Genomic DNA, 12,643 nt, shown 5'->3' with positions numbered 1-12,643 from the left:
CCCCAATTTCAAACAGAACTTAATAAGAGCATTCAGGAAGTCCTGAAGAGGACGATGAGGGAGCCCCTTCAGACGAGATCGTGGTGGCATTGGCGTGTTTGCTGAGATACCGAGCTATAAAACGGACCCGCGAGGGCAAAGGAAATGGCCAGGCAGGCATTCTGTTGACAGATCAATGCCTCCTAATTGGGGCTACAGTGGGGCAACGACATGAGCCTGAGACCACGTTGGGGCACTTTCGTTATGTTAGGAAGATTAGTCTAGGGCCTTCCTACCAAGGCAGTCGGGCATGGCAGGCAGAAACCCCCATCAAGGACAAACCCGGGCAGGCCCCTACCGGAGGCTAGCCCTCCCTGGGCTGGCTGGAGAGGGAGTGGAAGTAGTCTATGTTCTAATGCACCCTGCCTTTGGGCAAGACCCGCCTCATCCCTGGGTAATGGTCAAAAGGGATTCAAAGGGGCCTTAATTCCTGTGGGGACTCTGTAAATGGATTGTGGGCCTTCACTGTCATCCAGAACCTCAAGCAAAAGGGTTGCTTGAATTCAAGCTCTAAGACAGAGGGCATAGGAAACCGTCACAAAAGCACAACTGGTGGCCCATCAGTGCATACCATCGCGGTTGGGTGGGACCATAGAAGCAGGACTGGGGCCGTGACGGGACACTTACATTATGTGAGACAGAAGAGCTTACAAAGATTGGCTTAGGGCCTGCAGATCAAGGCAGTCAGGATGTTACGCATGACCATACTACCTTAGTACCCCCAAGTTCCAACAAGGACCCTAACCAAGACGAGACAAGACGCTGCCGTTGAGTGGACTCTGACTCCTAGTGTTCCTATAGGACAGGGTAGAACTGCCCTGGTGGGTTCACACTGCTCATCTTGGGGTTAGCAGCCCAAAGCATAACCACAATACCACGAGGGCTCCTTATCCATGAAGGACACACCCAGGCAATTCCCTAACAACTAGACCGACCCCTCCCAGGACTGGTTAGGGGAGTGGCTGGAATCTACTTTCTAGTGCACTCTGCCTGGGGGCAAGGCTGTTCCCATTGCCAGGTAAACATCAGAAGAAATTCAGTGGATGTTTAATCCATGTGGAGACTCAAAAATGAATGTGGGGCGATCACTTTCTGTGAACCCGGTGCTCAGAATTTAAACTGGAACACACCTCTTTGCCATGAACACACCACAATTCCATTTGGCTATCGGTTATCTCTGAATGAGACAGGCTTGGTCTGGAGTGTGGCTTAACCTCTTTTGAGATATAACGCAGATTAAAGGAGCAGAGATTGGTGGGACGTAGATATCCTAGGAGCAGAAGCTCGGAGACTAGGACGGTCCTCTAGAACGGAAACCGAAAATCCAAACTCCCTGCCATCCAGTCAGTCCTGATTCCTAGCCAACAGAGTCCGCCCCACCCCACCCCACCCCACCCCCTGTGGGTTTCTGAGGAAGTGCAATGTTAGGACAGACAGCCTCATCTTTTTCTCCATGCTAACTGCTGACTTTGCTTTGTTAACATTGTTATTATCCACAAACTTAACTTTAATAATACATACATTTATACTGTATGCATATGTAAATAAGTTGTTAAAATATTCTCCTATTTCAGTACATTTCAATTGTTTCCAGTTTTTTGTTTTTGTAAAATGTCAAAAACATATTACAAAATGTCATTCAACCAATAGCTGGGATGTAAAGAAAACCCCCCTGAAAGCCTGGCCTCTCAAGGCCCATTCACTGTTAGCGTGAGGGTGATGGGGAAGGCCCGGCCTTTGCAATCCAGTCCTGGCCACAATGCTGATGAGACCGTCTCTTAAAGAACAATGGACCGCTTTCCAACTACTGTCCAAGATGGTCTCTGGGGGATACAAAGGGAAAGAGTGTGATTTCTGAAACCCCATGGGCAGGGGGCGGGGGAGACTCTGGATCTTCCATGGTATGTTTGCACAGGCTGGTTCCAGGGTGATGTCCCACAGTGCCCATCCGCATCAACGTCACTGTTCTTTCTCAGCTACACCTGGATCCCTCCCACCACAAGGGGGCACTGCGAAAAGATCAAGAAACCCTAACCACAGCACCTCCCTTCAGGAACCCACGCTGTGCTAAATGAGGTGACACAGCCTCCCATTCCATGCACGGTTTAAAATCAGGACAGGTGTGTGTCAGGGTTGTAGCCTTTCACCTTACGTATTCAATGTGTACGCTGAGCAAATCGAGAAGGTGGATTACGTAAAGAAGGATGCGGCATCAGGCTGGAGGCAGGTTTATGAACAACCTGTGACCTGCCGGTGACACAGCCTTGCTGCTGACAGTGAGGAAGACGATGATGAAGATCAAGGATTACAGCCTTCAGCATGGGGGACATCTCAACGTCAAGAAGACCCAAATCCTCACAACTGGACCCATAGATAACCTCATAATAAATGGAGAAAAGGTTGACGTTGTCAAAGATACTGTCTTGCTTGGATCCACAGTCAATGCTTTAAAAAACAGCAGTTAGGAGATCAAAAGATGTGTTGCATTGGGGAAATCTGCTACACTTGACCTCTTGAGAGGCCTGAAAAACAAGGATGGTACTTTGAGGACAAGGGATGCCTGACCCGAACCAGGGTCTTCGCAATGGCTTCATCTGCCTGTGAAAGTTTGACATTGAAGAAGGAAGATTGAAGAAGAATCCCTGCATGTGAATGACGGTGCTGGCAAAGCGCAGTGAACGACCGTGGCGTGCCCCAAGGACAAAAGGGTCTGTTTGGGAAGAAGTACAGCCAGAGCGCTCCGGAGAGACGAGGAGGGTGAGATTGTGTGGGACACACTTTGGACATGTCATCCGGAGAGACCAGGGCCTGCAGAAGGACATCCTGCTGGGTAAAGTGGAGGAGCAACCAAAAAGAAGACAGCTCTCGACAAGATGGATTGGCACCGTGGCCGCAACAACGGGCTCAGACACACGAACGGTGGCGAGCACGCCCAGGACCAGGCAGGGTCTGGTTGTGTTGTTTGAGGGTCCTGATGGGTGGGAACTGGCTTGAGAGCACCCAACAAAAACAAGCCTCTCTTGTCACAAGGCTGTCTTTAAGGCAGCCCCCTCAGCGACCCCAGGCAAGGGAAAAGGGCAAAGCCCCCCATCAGGGCTGTCACTGATTTCTCTCTCTAGTCCCAATCTGCCGGGCTTGTTCCTTCATTGCTTTCAGCCTCCCACCTCCACAGGGCTTGACACAGGCAGGCTCCTACCCGGCTCTGTTACCTAGTTTCCCTCTTGTGCCTGCAACAAGCCTCATATCCTGCCTTTTGAAACAAGACCTGCAATCAGGCCCATGCTGATTCACAGTGATGCTCTAGGACAGGGGGTTCGTTCTCCGTTCTCCTGCTGAGCTGGCGATGGCCTCCGCACGCGGATCTTACCACCAGGGCTCATTGCTAGAACAGCGCGGGCTATCTCTTCCACTTGAGGGAAGACCAAGACAGAAGCTTCTGGGCTTCATTGCTGATGTGCTAAAGGAGGAGGCAGGAGGCCTAAGATTTGTTTAGGGTTCAAGAGACCCCCCCCCAAACTCAGATATAATTTAAAGAGAATGTTCACTAAGTCTTACACAGGACAAAGATAAGACAAAAACACATTGTGTCGATGAGGGAGACCATTAGCATGCTGTCCTAATGGTGTCCTAGGACTTATAGTCAGGAAGCCATGCAAGTAGGGCATGGAACACAAAGAACGTGTCACAAACTCAGGGTTGGCAGCAGATCAGGACATCAGTTACAGGTGGGATGACAGAAGCAGGAATGGACCGGGACTGGGACAAGTACATTGTGTTGGACGAGCTTACAAGCTTGGTCCAGGGCCTGCCTACCAAGGTGATCAGGGATTGATGAACATGTGACCCTGGCGAAAGGGCTCTCATCAAGAACGCACACAGGTGAGCCGCTAGGGACTCTGCTGGTCACTGGGCTGCCTGCAGAGGGGTGGAGGGAACCCAGTTTCCAATGCCTGTTGCCCAAGGGCAAGATTGTGCACTTGGTCAGTGGTCAGAAGCGCTTCGGCAGAGGGTTACTGCGCTTCAGCAGGGTGCCCTTGGGTTTGGGCCTTTCACAGTCATCTCAGTGAAGGTTACCCATTGGTTGGGACTCAGCGTGACCCTCTCTCTGCACGACAGGACGAAACACCCCCGGGCCTGCGCCATCCTCCCAACTGTCGCCTTGTCTGAGCCCGTCGTTTCAGCCACGGTGTTCAAGCCATCTTGGTGAGGGTCTTCTTTCTTTGCTGCCCCTGAACTTTACCGAGCACGACGTCCTTCTCCAGGGACTAGCCTCTCCTGGGAATGTTAGGTTTCTGGGGTGGGATATACCTCGGTTCTTGGGTCGCCACACTGAAAGAATTCACGCGGCAGAAGCAGGTTTTGTAATCCAAGTGATTTTTATGAGGAAAAGGGAAGTTTCAGGTATTCCCAGGAAATCCCAAAAGAGCGTCCTGAGACAGAGGCCTGAGAGGGAGCTGGGGCACCAGGGCCCAGGTGGCACACATGTGCCTTTACCCCCTCTGACCTGCAACGTACCTGAACAAGAGAGGAGTCAAAGAGGAGTCAAAACAATGGGGTTGGAAGTCCAAAACAAAAGGGAGTCCCAGAGAGGAGCAAAAGAGGCTCGGCCTTCCCGTGCCAGGCTCTGACCTCCTCCGGCTGGGGAGGCAGGATTGAAGGCATTGGCCGACCTCACTGGCTGAGTTTAAGCACACCTAGGTGTTGTCATGTGGCTGGGCCTAGTCTGTGCACCCAGGAGGGTCTCCCACCTGGACCTAAGGGCCTTGTGTCTCAGCATGCTCAATTTGGATCTTATCATAGGTGTCGAATGGGTGGCTGATATCTTTCCAACCCCTTTGTTGTGACTCTATGCAGGCATCTGGGGAGACAACCCCTCTTAGTCCCTAATCTGGCTTCCAACCCGTAACCTGTCCAAAGTATCACTGCCATGGAGGAGATGCCGACTTACAGTGAGCGACCCTATGTGACACGGTAGCTAGGCTTCTGCAAACAGCAAGCAGAGTTAAGCTGTAAAACAGATGTAAAAAAAGCATTTCAAGACAGGGAACCCTTGGGCAGCCTAGACCCAAGGTGGGGTGTGAGCACCCACTCGGAGGGATGGAGAAAGAAAGGCCTGACCATCTGATTCCCAAAGTCACAACCTTGGAACCCTCTGGGATGCAGCTCTACTTCCCACACGTGCAGTTGCCGTGCGTGGCAGTGATTCCACAGCAACTGTCTCGTCCTCGTTTTTCTTTCCTCTTTTATAAAAACGGCTCTTTTCTGACTCGAGTGAAGGTTAACAGAGCAGATCAGTTTTCCGTTCAACAATTCATACACATTTCATTTCATGTCATTGAGTGTAAGCCCCACAAGGTGACATCATTTATGCCACTTCCTCCTTCTGTTTCCTGTTTCTGTTCTTCATCTTTTCTAACTCTCTGATCTTTGCCCTTGGGGAAATGTTGCCCCTTTGATCCAGATACTTGATGGTTCTAAGGTGATTGTACTTACTGTTATTGTTGTTTCTTATCTTACGACAAATATCCATCTCACAAAGCTAATGTTTTACTAAAAAAAAACCTATTTTGAATGTCCAAATTGTGTATAAAAATTCCTCTTTCTCCCTTATTTTTATGATTATGCAGTTCACAGAAACTAATGTCATCAGATGTAAGATTCAGTTTAGTGGTAACAAGTTAGGCTGAGATCCACAAGGTCAGCAGTTCAAAACCACCAGCCTCTCCAAGGGAGAAGGATGGGGCTTTCTATTCCCATAAAGAGATACAGTCCCATGGCCCTGTTTGATGCTCAATCTCACGAAGAGATTACTGAAGATATGGGTGCTATCGCAAAGTGAAGTGAAGAAAGCAGATGGTGCCTGGCTATCAGAAAGAATAGTATCTGGGGTCTTAAAGGCTTGTTTTCAAACAAGCAACCATCTAAATGAGGTGTCAACTAAGTCCACGTGGAAGAAGCACACCAGCCTGTGATCCAAGGACTGTAAATAATATAATCCAAATATAAAGGAGGGAATAGCATCAGAGCTTAAATTATAAACACCTGGTTTGCAGAAGGCTATGGATGACAGTGGAAGCCAAAATCCATTTACAGGGTCCCCACCTTCCGATCATAATTGAGGCACATGAATAGCTGTTATCAGACAGCGAGCATTGTGACATCTATTATGGCAGACAAAATTAGGTCAAAATGTAATATCTTATCATTTGATCTCCATTTTGACCCACGTTAAAGATGTTTCAGTTTTAAAAAAAGGAAAGGAAAGGAGAAATACATGTGGATTAAGGCCCTGGTGAATCCCCTTGGAACATGGACCAGAGATGCAAGCAGCTTTGCTGCCACGCAGGGTGTGTTGCACAGTGGATTGTTGCAGATGCAGTTAGGTTAACATCTTACCCCCTGTCATTTGATCTCCCTTATAATCCATCTAAATTTGTTCTAGTTTCTAATCTTTTCTGCTTTCTTTTCTATCGAGGTTTGTTATACTTTGTTACCGTTGTTAGTTCTTTTAAAAAAACGTTTTTCTGTGTATGAAATCCAGGACAGGTAAATCGATAGAGACAGTGGCTGGATGAACGGCTCCACGGGGGTCTGGCAGGTCAAGTTGGGGGAAATAAGGAGCTAATAACAATGAGTACAAGGATGAAGAAAATGTTCTAAAACCAATTGTGGTGATGACTGTACAAATCTTTTGGATGCGATTGAACTATTGAATTGTATGACATGTGAATTATATGTCAATAAAACTGTTAAAAATAAAATCCAAACGAAAAACGAAAAAAAAGCGATATAGTGTTAGAAATTCATGGGGGACAATTCTACCCCATTCTATAGACAGTGAGCGTGAAAAAGAAAAACATGCCAATTAAATAATGAACAAAGGTTTGCTTTCATTTAGAATTTTGGTTTATGTTTATTGAAAGAATTCTTGAAAGAGTTCTTTGTATATTTATCTATCTAGCTTACAGTTTCACTATATATCATTCTTGTGAGATGTAAAAAGGAAAATGCATATAAAATAAATTGGAAAGTATTCCCCAAACGACTTTACACAGGAACATTAATTCTTCTGAATCCCTGTTCTTTTTGTTTTTTTATATGTATTTTGTTTATTGTGAATTAGGTAGGAGGTTTGCATTTCAGATCATCCACTCTCCATTCGACAGTTCAAAATATTGACCAACACCCGCCCTGAATTCTATCTCACCACCACCCTGCCCCCACACCCCCAATTTTTCTTCTCTTTTTTTGTGGACCTCTATCCTCCCTGTCATCCAAGTGATACTTGTCAAAGGCCTGGCCCATTGATTCATCTTCCTATCCTGCCCTCCCTCTGTTGGGAGCCTCCAAAGTCGGTTCCCTTTGAAATGCAAGTCTTGGTCTTGGTCCTAGCCCACCCTCATAGCAGTGGTCTCATGCAATATCTGTTCCTTGGCGATTGACTCACTTCACTCAGCATAAGGTTCTCCAGGCCCATCCATGTCAGGAGGGGCTTCGCGATTTCACCATTTTATTTAATGAATTGATTTCTTTAGCAGTGCACAGTATTACACTGGGTGTTGACGCCATCGTTTCTCTATCCATTCGTCTACCCGTGGGAACCGGGGCTGTTTCCAACTTCTTGTTGTTGTGAGAGTGCTGCCTGCGAGGAACATGGCGGGGGTGTGTGTGTGGGGGGTGTCTCTTCATGTTAGGTTTCTTACTACCTCGCAGAGGTATTGCAGGATCATGTGGGATCACTAGTCCCAGTTAGTTGTCTCAGGCAGCGCCATATTGCTTTTCACAACGGTTGTACAAGGAATCCCTCTTCACCCAGAGTTCTTAGCAGCTACAGTTCTCCACCCAGTGTCGTCTGTGCCATGTAGAATGCTGGTGATAACGGATCTCAAAGATGTCCCTCTTGCCGCTGGATTTTCTTCCCCACTGCTCACCTCCACTCTGCAAGTCTTTAAGTCAATCTGTTGTTTTCCTTAACAGGTGTCTGCTAGTGGTGGTTAGTTGCCATGCAGTGAGCTCTGGCTCACGGAGCCCCCAGGGGTGCTGAGAACTGTGGGGAGCAGATTCCAGGCTTGTCTTCCGATTCACCTTTCAGTGGGTTTGAACTGCCAATCTTCCAGTTAGTAGCCCAGCTCTTAACCACGTGTGCCACCTGGGGACTCTTAATCACTCTAGATGGTTTCCTAGATGGTGTTCCTAGATGGATTTCAGGCAAGCTTTGCACATGGAAACACAATCACAGCCACACCTTGACTACTGCCTGGCCAACAGCTGTTGGGGGCCGGTCTTGACTGTAGGACTCATTCTGATATCGAGTACACGTAAGTCTTAGAAATGATTAATCCTGGTAGACCATATAGTTTTCCTTCTCACCCCTCCTCTTCTCTCTCCTGAAAGGTAGATGCTTCAAGTCAAACAAAAAGAAAGTTGTGTACTTAGAAAGATTCTTTGACACTTTCTGTTCTATTAATCCTGCTACCTAAATAGGATTTGTATCTCAGAAGCAATGCTGGAAAAGAGATGAGTATAAAACATTGATTAGAATTTTTTTTTATTAAATCATTTTATTGGGGGCTTTTACAGCTCTTATCACAATCCATACATACATCTATTGTGTCAAGCACATTTGTACATATGTTGCCATCATCATTTTCAAAGCATTTTCTCTCTGCTTGAGTCCTTGATATCAGCTCATCATTTTCTACCACCCTCCCCCACCTGCCCTCCCTCATGAATGCTTGATAAGTTATATATTATTATTTTCATATCTTACATCATCCGCTGTCTCCCTTCACTTACTTTTCTGTTGTCCGTCCCCTGGTGGGTGGGGGGTGTTTATATGTCAGTCATTGTGATCGATTCCCCCTTTCTCTCCCCACCTTCCTCTTCCCCTCCTGGTATCTCTATGCTCTTTATTGGTCTTGAGGGGTTTATCTGTCCTGGATTCCCTGTGTTGCAAACTCTTATCTGTAGCAGTGTACGTGTTCTGATCTAGTCAGATTTGTAAGGTAGAATTGAGGTCATGACAGTTGGAGGGAGGAAGCATTAAAGAACTAGAGGAAAATTGTATGTTTCATCAGTGCTATACTGCACCCTGACTGGCTTGTCTCTTCCTTGTGATCCTTCTGTAAGGGATGTCCAATTGTCTACAGATGGGCTTTGCGTCACCACTCCGCACCCACCCACTCATTCACATTGGTATGATTTTTTTGTTCTGGGTCTTTGATGCCTGATACCTGATCCCATCAACACCTCATGACCACACAGGCTGGTGTGTTTCTTCCATGTGGGCTTTGTTGCTTCTCAGCTAAATGGCCACTTGTTTACCTCCAAGCGTTTAAGACTCCAGGTGTTATATCTTGGTGAACCCAAGATTGGCAGGTCAGATGGCAGGCTTCTGGCTGCAAAGGTAATTGAATCTAAGGTGGCAAATAAAACGGCAAACTACGGATGACTCCTAGGATCATCAGGTAATACAGCAGGCTACTGGCTCAAGTTTAAAGAGCTGGAGGCTAGATGACAAGCCAAATTCAGGATCCAGACCTAGGAAAAAGCTAACAAGTTTTTCCACAGTGTTCTCTCATAATGGAAGCCAGCCATGCCCCTGGGGAGATCTCATCTTGGGGGGGTTACTAAATCTTAATGCCAAACTACTAAGAATCTTGATCCAGCCACGTTGACACTATCACAACAGGTTACAATTCAGGATCAGAAATGCTCAAGACACATTCCTTCAGTCAAGACAACTTCTTCTTAGCCATGCTCATAGACACACCTCTCTCTGGCTCAGGGTCTCTCAGCTCCTTTGCTTCTGTCCTGTTTGGACAAGTGCTATAAGAGTGTTTTAGTTCTGCCAATGTGCCCAAGGGCATCCTAACTAGCCCATCAGCCTCTGCTTGAAGGCAATCAGCTAAAGCTCTGTGGGTGGGCAAAGGTAGTTTCCCAGACAAATGCTTGGAAGCATGCCACCATTCTACCCGAAGAATTCCTGCCCAAGGCACTCGGTTTGCTTTCTTTGGGCTGGGAAGCCAACTGCTCCATCTCCGCCAGGTCTGCTGCCTCTGTTGCTGCTGTTCCTCCGCTCCTGCTGCTCTCGGTCTTTCGCCATCTCGGGTGCTTCCTGGATCAAGGAGGTTCAGTGCAGAATCTTGGGTCACGTTCCTGTCCTGGCTCTTCTTTCTTTATAGCGATGAGAATCCCTCTTTCACCTCTGGCTCATTTTAAATCTAGTGACAAAACAGACAAGCCCCATGTCAGAGTTCCTTACACCTGATTTGCGTGGTCCCACACTACAAGGGTACCATATTCCTTATTAGTATGCTACTCAGGTTCCTTGGTGGGCCACTACCTCCTCAAATTCATATGTTTCTACCCAATCATTTAAAAAAAACCTGGTGGTGCAGGGTGGGGTGGGGGGAGGGGTTACAAATTAGTTTGCTAGCCATAAGGCCAGCAGTTCAAACCCACCGGAAGCTCTACAGGAGAAAGATGAGGCTTTTTGGTCCCCAAAAGATTTACTGCTTCAGAAACTCTAAATAGAGTCCAAACTGACTCAATAGCAGTAGATTTGGGCTTCTAACCCACTCATTGGGTGGGAGCTTCAAAGACTGGCTAGGACGAGAAAGACCCTATCAAGTAATTCACTGCACTGCAAGGAAAGATATGAAAAACATGTATCTAGAGAAATAATGGTGAAATTTAAGAATATCAAAGACAAAGGGGAAAAAAAAAGAGTAAGGTTACGAGAAAAAGGGCCAGTGTACCAAAGGGAAAAGTGCAGCTCTACGTTGGCCTCTTACCGCAGGACCGGGCGCAAAGACAAGAGAATGTTATTTTCAACTACTGAAGGGAATGAAATTAGAAACCTAAAATTCCGTATGTAACCAAACTGCCATTCAGAGTATGAGCACACTATTTTTGAAAAATCATTAAACATACCATGCCTGAGAAGATTTGCCACACCCAAGCCCGTCTCCTCCTTGACTTAAAAGAAAGAAAAAGAAAAGAGAAGAACTATCCAAAATAAAAGACAAACATTTTCATACTATCAATATAATGGGGGAGACTGCCTCATTAAAGTTCTCTGTTGTTTGAAAGAACACTTTGTTCTAACAGCTGGTATTCTGTGATGCTCACCCTCCCAACATGATCACTGAAGGCAAAATGGGTACTTAAGCAAATGCAGTGAAAAAAGCAGATGGTGCCCGGCTATCAAAGATACAGCCTCTGGGCTTTTAAAGGCTTGAAGATAAACAAGCGGCCATCTAGCTGAGAAGCAACAAAGCCCACATGGAAGAAGCACATCAGCCTGTGTGATCAAGAGGTGTCAACGGAATCAGGTAACAGGCACCCGAAGACCCAAAACAAACAAACAAACAAACAAAACAAAAAAAAACCCTCATATTGTTGAGAATGAGGAGGGCTGGAACAGAGACCCAAAGCCCATCTGTAGACAATAGGACATCCCTGCACAGAAGGGTCACAAGGAAAGGATGAGTCATCCAGGGTACAGTATCACACCAATGAAACACACAATATTCTTCTGGTTCTTTAAGGCTTCCTCACTCTCCACTATCATAAACTCAGTCCTACCTTTCAGTCTGGCTAGACTGGAGCATGTACACTGGTACAGGTAAGAGCTCACCACATGCGGAATCCAGGTCAGATAAACCCTCAGGAACAGAATTGGGAGTAGCGATACCAGGAGGTTAGGGAGAAGGTGGGGTGAGGAAGGGGGAACTCATCACAATGATCGATACATAATCCCCCTATCCCCAGGGGAATGGACAACAGAAACGTGGGTGAAGGGAGAACAGCAGTTGGTATAAAACATGAAAACAATAATAATTTATACAAGGGGTCATGAGGGTGGGAGTAGGGGAGGGAGGGAAAAAAAGAGGAGCTGATACCAAGGGCTCAAAGAGAAAATACATGTTTAGAAAATGATGACAGCAATATATGTACAAATGTGCTTGACACAATGGATGAATGTATGGATTGTAATAAGAGATGTAAGAACCCCCAATAAAAGTATTTCATAATAAAAGAATATATCAACAAAAAGAAATTGATGGATTCATTCCAATATTAGCTATTTTAGATAAGTAATGATCTTCATCTTTGCCTTTAAGACAGTATTATTAGTGTTAGAGAGGGTCACTGCATTATGATAAGTAGCAGAACTCTCATTATAGCAATCTGAAACTTATGTGCACCTAACACAGCACCCCGCCGACATGAATATAGATCCAGAGAGACCTGCCTCCGGGACCAGGACACCAAAAGAGCCAGAAGATTCCTGACGAAACGAGGAGGAATGTATAAGGAATAGAGAACAGAATTCCAAATTCTCATGGACTGCAGGCATTCTGGATCCATCAGGGATGGATGAGTGCCCAAATGATTGTCCTGAGATGATCTTTAAACGGTACACCAAAAACATCCCCTGAACTCCTCTTAAAGCCAAATAATAGCTTAGCTCAGCTAATAAAAACAGTCAGCCTTGAACTGCATGTGCTTTTTGCAGAACTATACGTATGGGATCAAACTGACAACAGGAGCTTTACAGGCAGTGAGTCTGCCAACGGGGAAGAAACGACTAGAAAGG

Source organism: Echinops telfairi, unplaced genomic scaffold (assembly GCF_000313985.2).
Source record: "Echinops telfairi isolate 266 unplaced genomic scaffold, ASM31398v2 ScPeMD7_7;HRSCAF=31, whole genome shotgun sequence".
Lineage (NCBI taxonomy): Eukaryota > Metazoa > Chordata > Mammalia > Afrosoricida > Tenrecidae > Echinops > Echinops telfairi.
The sequence above is the reverse complement of the archived record's forward strand: the minus strand, read 5'-3'. Positions refer to the sequence as shown.